This window comes from Cryptomeria japonica, chromosome 7 (genome assembly GCF_030272615.1).
Source record: "Cryptomeria japonica chromosome 7, Sugi_1.0, whole genome shotgun sequence".
Lineage (NCBI taxonomy): Eukaryota > Viridiplantae > Streptophyta > Pinopsida > Cupressales > Cupressaceae > Cryptomeria > Cryptomeria japonica.
The window spans coordinates 149,165,914-149,172,937 of record NC_081411.1 but is presented as its reverse complement, the minus strand read 5'-3'; positions in this window follow the sequence as shown (position 1 = coordinate 149,172,937).

Below are 7,024 nucleotides of genomic sequence, written 5' to 3'. Positions count from 1 at the left end.
TCAAAATGAATAACATGTCAATCCCTATTAACACTAGAAATAATGAAGAGACTTACATCCCCAAAAGAGATGAAGTAGAAATTCTGAATAACATTCAATTCAATGAGAATACAAGAAGGATTAGGGATGAAACAAGATGAGATCTAGATCCTACAAGAACAAAAAATCATGGTCATGCAAGAACAAACCATGTTGATAATCCTATCACGACTCTCACACAACAACTGCAAGCAAAGCAAACACAAATCCAAGAGATGAAAAGAGGAAATGTTAGACGATACTCACTTCAAGAAATATGTCCTTATCCTTTTGACAGGAATCTAAATATGATACCATGTCCTATAGGTTTTGAAACTTCGAGATACGAAAAAATATGATGGAAGCTCTGACCCTCAAGATCATATAAGAGAATTTTGTAAAATGAGTATGGAGTTTGCACATGAAGATACCTACCTAATGAGACTATTTCCAAAAAGCTTAATTGGACTAGCTATGGAGTGGTTTTCCAAACTTACACCTGGAATAAGATCATTCTCAAAGTTGGTGGATAAGTTTGTTATGCAATATTCCTACAATCTACAACATGAAGTAACCATGCTAGATCTATGTAACACTAAACAAAAAAGTGGAGAACCCTTCATGACATTCTTACAATGATGGAGACACCTAGCATCGCGGTATCCTCACACATTGCCAGAGTATGAAAAAATGGATATATTCATTGACAACTTAAATGATCAAATGAGTTATTACTTAAAAATTCAAGGAAATGAAAGCTTTGGAAAAATGGTTGATAATGGAATCAGAATAGAAGAAGCCATGATAAAGAGGGGTGAGTTGAAAATATACAAAGAAGGAGTCCATCCTCCTAACAACAACAATTACAATAATCACAATGACAAGCCAAAGTTTTGGAACATAAATCAAAATGTTGTCAATGATGGAATAGTAGATAACAACAATGTGAAACCAAAGCAACCAGTTTTCAATTTATCTGCTCACTCAGCATCAGCACAACAAAACAACAATCACTAAAGAGCAACTATCAAAACTTTCTTTCAAAGACAATTCACAAACATTGGTGAACCCTTGGGATCAGCATTAAAGACACTTCTCGCAAACAAATTGATCACTTTACCAGAAGAAAGGAACTACGAACCTCAAATCAAACCACCTTGGTGGAATGATAATCAATATTGCGATTTCCATCGAAACAAGGGACATCTCACAGATAATTGTCAAAAGTTGAAACATGTCATCCAAGACTTAATTGATAATGGAGTAATCACTGTGGATGGACATACAACAAATGAAACTCATATAGCCTTTAAAACTCCTCTTCCAAACTATGAGAAAGGTGAGTCATCAACGACAAACAATGGTAAGGGTAAAGCAAAGGTAAACTATGCTCATACATATGACAATGTGGTGAATGTTATCATAGTTAAAGAAAAACAAAATCAAGAACATTCTCATGCTATAAAAAAAAGAAAAGCCAAAGTTGTTTTGTTGGGTCCTCCAACAAACGCATCATCCACTACAACAAAACAATACAATCTAGTGGAGCAACTACAAAAAACACCTGCGCAAATCTCCATCTTGGAACTTTTAAAACTTTCACATGCGCACAAGGAAATTCTTGAACAAGCATTACTAGATACAACTGTATCCAAGGATCTTGATATCGACCAATTCTAGACCATGGTGGGACACCTTACAACTCCACATTGCTTGTCATTCACTGAAGAGGATGACATGTCCTTACAACACCCTCACAATGCTCCCTTACATATCGAAGTCCTTATCCACAAAATGGGAGTCAAGTGTGTTCTAATAGATGGTGGAGTTGGCCTTAATATTTGTTCATTGAGTCTTGTTCATGCCTTAGGATATTCAGAAGATGCAGTTGATGTTCATAAAAGGATCACTATAAAAGCCTATGATGAAGAAGAATGTTCCTCCAAGGGAATTGTGATACTACCAATCAGAGTGGGACCTCTACAAAAAGACATAGCATGCCAAGTTCTAGACTTGGACCTATCATATAATGTGCTCCTAGGGAGACCATGGATACATGACTTGTGAGCTGTCCGATCAACCTATTATCAATGTGTCAAATTTCCCTATGAGGGACAAGAAATTACAATCTCTGCAAATGCAAATCCATTCCAATATTGTAGCAATCTAAAAATGGCTCAGGAAGTAATTGTTTCGCATAATAGGGAAGCAACATCTTTGAACATATAATCCAAGGAAAAATCATTTGCCTCTATTCTATCAAGTATGGAAAAACAAATGTAGTTAAGAGATTGAGGGAATAGGGAATACTCAATATCACAATTACCACTTTCTCCTAAATCCTTGGGAAAACCATCAAGCTCTAAACAACAATCAACTGTGAAACATCTTCCGATATTTGATGGAGCATTTATTAGTGGTGGAACCTTAACAGAGGAGACAGAAGACAAATATGTACTACAATGGTTATACAAAGATGAAGAAGTTAAACAAAAGGTCAAAAATGTCAGAATTCCTACAAAAAAATATTGAAAAGGATTCAACATTCTTAGAAAGATGGGATACACTAGAACAGGACCTATAGGAAAAAGAAAAGAAGGTATCTCATAACATATTGAGCCTCATACTCAGCAGAAAACTGACAAAACAAGATTAGGGTATGGACAAGTCAATCTACCAGAAAACACATCTTTTAGTCCACAACAAGAGGAATATGAAAACAGACAAGAACAACTTGCAATTGAAAAGGAAGAAAAATCGGCTAAGCAGCAAGCAGAAACAAACCTGAAATGGCAAAAGAAGCAAGGTTCAAATCAGCAAGAGAAACAAACTAAAAACATCTCTCAAGCAGCCTTAAATCTCAATCAAAACAAACATGAAGCTAATATTACTTTAGGAGAGCTCATAGAAAAGTTGACAAAACTCAATCTCAGTCCTAAGGAGATTGAATATGAAAGAAGGAAAATTATAGCCAGAAAAGCGGAAGAAATGATATATGAACAAATTTGTAGATTGCAGGCTGCAAGTGATACAGACTCTAATGAATGGGAATGGGATTCCTATCACTCTGAAGAACCAGCTGAAGAAAAATTCTTTGAAGGAGATGTAGGAGTCGATGTAGCTCACATGTATGCAGGACAAACATTAGGAACTAGTTCACTTGAATTAGAATCACATTTGGCTAACTTGGACTTAACCGAGGATGATCAAGAACTTCTTACGCAAGATCATTCTAATGAGAGTACTACTATAGACATCGACACACATATCACAAACTTTGATACATCCATCATGACCCTTGAAACCGTTGAAACATACCAACCTAAAGATCCCTTACCTCTAATCCACCCTAAGCTTATTGACTGGGAAAATGAGGGACATACCGCTATTGATACTTTTCCAAATGACCAGGCCATATCTGTATATCTTAACACAATTAAACCCATAACAAATCTCACCAGGAATGTCAGCAACGCATCTTCTAGTCAAGTTGGTGCCAAATCTCCTAGTCGCAAAAGTGAAAATAAAGAAAACAATATCAAGTCTAATGCTGATAACCATTTATTGGCAACATTAGACTGAGAAAAAGTAAAAATAAAGGACACATCTAATGGTGAAAACCTCCTTGAGGCACCAGAAGATGGGAGATTTGACATTTTACTTGAGCATTATCAAGAAAGATCATCCATTTTGATTGAACCAACAGAGGCAGTTAACATTGGCACAAAAGAGCAACCAAAGATTCTTCATCCAACAACTTCTTTGTGTGAGCAAGAAATGCAACAATATGTGGAATTCTTGAAACGACGGCAAATCAATTTTGCCTGGTCATATGCAGACATGCCAGCATTAGATCCAGAGCTTATTATGCATCACTTGAATGTTAATCCAAGAGACAACCCAGTTAAATAGAAGTTAAGGAAAATGCATCCACATATTGCTCTTCTAGTCAAGGCAGAACTAAAGAAATTATTGGATGTCAGATTCATCAGACCTATAGCATATCCTCAATGGGTGTCCAACATTGTTCATGTTTCAAAACCAGATAAAAGCATCAGAATATGCACAGACTTCAAAGATCTTAATAATGCATGCCCAAAGGATGACTTTCCTTTGCCTAACATTGACATCATTGTGGATTTAACTGTTGGACACTCCATGTTTTCTTTAATGGACGGTTTCTTTGGATACAATCAAATCAAAATAGCACCTGAAGATCAAGAAAAGACAGCTTTCACATGCCCATTGGGTACTTTCTACTAGAACGTCATGCCTTTTGGATTAAATAACGTAGGTGCTACATATCAAAGAGCTATGACAACTATATTTCATGACATGATGCATACATTCATGGAAGATTATGTGGATGACATATTAGCTAAATCATACAATAAAGAAGAACATATAGACATACTGGAAAAGATCTTTGACAGGTTAGAACAGTACAAGGTAAGGCTAAACCCTAAGAAATGTGCCTTTGGTGTTACTTCAGGAAAGCTATTGGGATATATTGTTTCAGCAAGAGGAATCGAAGTAGATCCAGCTAAGGTAAAAGCAATCATGGAAATGGCATCTCCCAAGAATATCAGTCAACTAAGATCACTACAAGGAAGACTCCAGTCAATCAGAAGATTTGTGGCTCAATTAGCAGATAAATGTCAACCATTCACTCACCTATTGAACAAACATGTTAATTTCAAATGGGACCATCAATGTGAACAAGCATTCAACAAGATCAAGGCATATCTCATGGAACCACCTATTCTAATGTCACCAATTCTAGGAAAACCATTATTACTCTATGTATCAACTACTGAAGCATCATTGGGAGTTTTGCTCATACAAGAGGATAAGGAAGGAAAAGAATGATCCATCTACTACATCAGTAGAACACTAGTGGGATATGAGATTAACTATTCATCAATAGAAAAAACATGCTTTGCAGTAGTTTTTGCTTCTCAAAAACTATGACACTATCTACTATCTCACTCCATCAAGTTGATAGCTAAAATCGATCCTCTGAATTATTTGCTTAGCAAAGCCACATTGACAAGACGACTAGCAAAATGGATCATGATTCTAAGCGAGTTTGATATCAAATATGTTGACAAAAAAGCTATGAAGGGACAAGTCATCACAGATCAACTAGCAGAGACACCACTTCAAGATAATCATCCTCTACAGATTAAATTTCCTAATGTTGATATCTTAATAGTTACAACAAAAGCATGGCAACTATACTTTGATGGTTCATATACATAACATGGATCAGGAGCAAGAATTCTTTTCATCACACCACAAGGGCATACAATTCCAAAAGGATACAAATTAAGCTTTCTGTGCTCAAACAATATAGCAGAGTATGAAGCATTGGTAACAGGTATCAAAATGGCTATAGAATGGAATATAACACAACTTCAAGTCTTTGGAGACTCTTAGCTTGTCATTAATCAAATCAATGACGACTATCAAACAAAAGATGAAAAACTCATGCCTTGTAAAAAGATGGTGGATGATTTCAAGAAGTACTTTGTAGAAATAACTTTTGAATAGATTCCAAGAAATGACAACAAAGCAGCAGACACCATGGCTACACTTGCTTCTCTATTGCAGACATAGGAAAATCAATAGTGTTATGAACTCCTGGTTGAAGAGTTGTTTCATCCCGCCTTTAATTGTCCTGATTCCCAAACCATATGCCAACTTATTGGACACGATTCCTCCCACTATGGTCAAACTTACACATACTTGAAAGATAATATCCTACCTCCTGACTTATCGAAGAACCAAAAGAGGAACTTTATTCGCCAATTCTCCCATTTTACTCTCATCGCAGATACCCTGTTTAAATGAGGTCTAGATGGTACTCTCTTACAATGTTTTGAACAAGAAGAATCTAAGAAGGCCTTACATGAAGTCCATAACAACATTTGTGGCACTCATTCAAGTGGTCTTACCCTATTGAAAAAACTCATACACTTGGGCTATTATTGGCTGACTATGGAACGAGATTATTTCAAGATAGCTAGAACATGCAAACAATGTCAAATCCATGGGAATTTGATCCATGTACTAGCACAAGAACTACATGCTTTAGCAACATCTTGGCCTTTTTGTCAATGGGGTTTGGATTTGGTAGGAAAGATAAATCCTTCCTCATCTAATGGACACAAATTCATCCTGGTAGCTACTGAATATTTCACAAAATGGATTGAAGCGGTACCTCTCATCAACATCACAAGAAAACAAATTGCTGCATTTATCTTGAATTATATCATCTGTCACTATGGAATACCAATGACCATTATCACTGATAGTGGGCGGCCATTCAAGAATCAAGATGTACAAGAGCTATGTGAGAAGTTCAAAATCTAGCACAGATTCTCCACACCATATTATCCACAGGGAAATGGGAAGGTAGAACATCTAACAAAACTATTTTGAAAATCCTTAAAAAGAAAGTGAATGATGCTGGGAAAGATTGGCATATTCAACTGAACCCTGCTCTATGGGCTTACCTAGTATCTGCACACCGATAGGTGCCACACCTTTCTCTCTTGTGTATGGATCAGAAGCCATATTGCCAATTGAAGTAGAGATACCTTCTCTACGTGTGTCACTAAAAGGTCTCATCCCAGATGAAGAACAAAGAGTATCTAGACTACAAGAGTTAGAACTAATCCATGAATGAAGACAAAATGCCTGTGATCATCTAAAGGTATATCAGCAAAGAATGTGCTGGAGCTATAATCACAAGGTCAAACCAAGAATCTTTTAAGTGAGAGAACTAGTTCTAAAAGAAAATCCACGCAACCAAGCAGATCGAGAAAAGAAAGGAAAGTTTGAACCAAACTGGTTAGGTCTATTTGTGGTCACAACAGTATTTGGGTCAGGAGCATATCAGCTATCAACACAAGATGAAGATTAGCTTGAGGAACCAATCAATAACATGCACCTGAAGAAATTCTATGTCTAAAAATCAAAAAATCAAAAACAGTGAAAATCC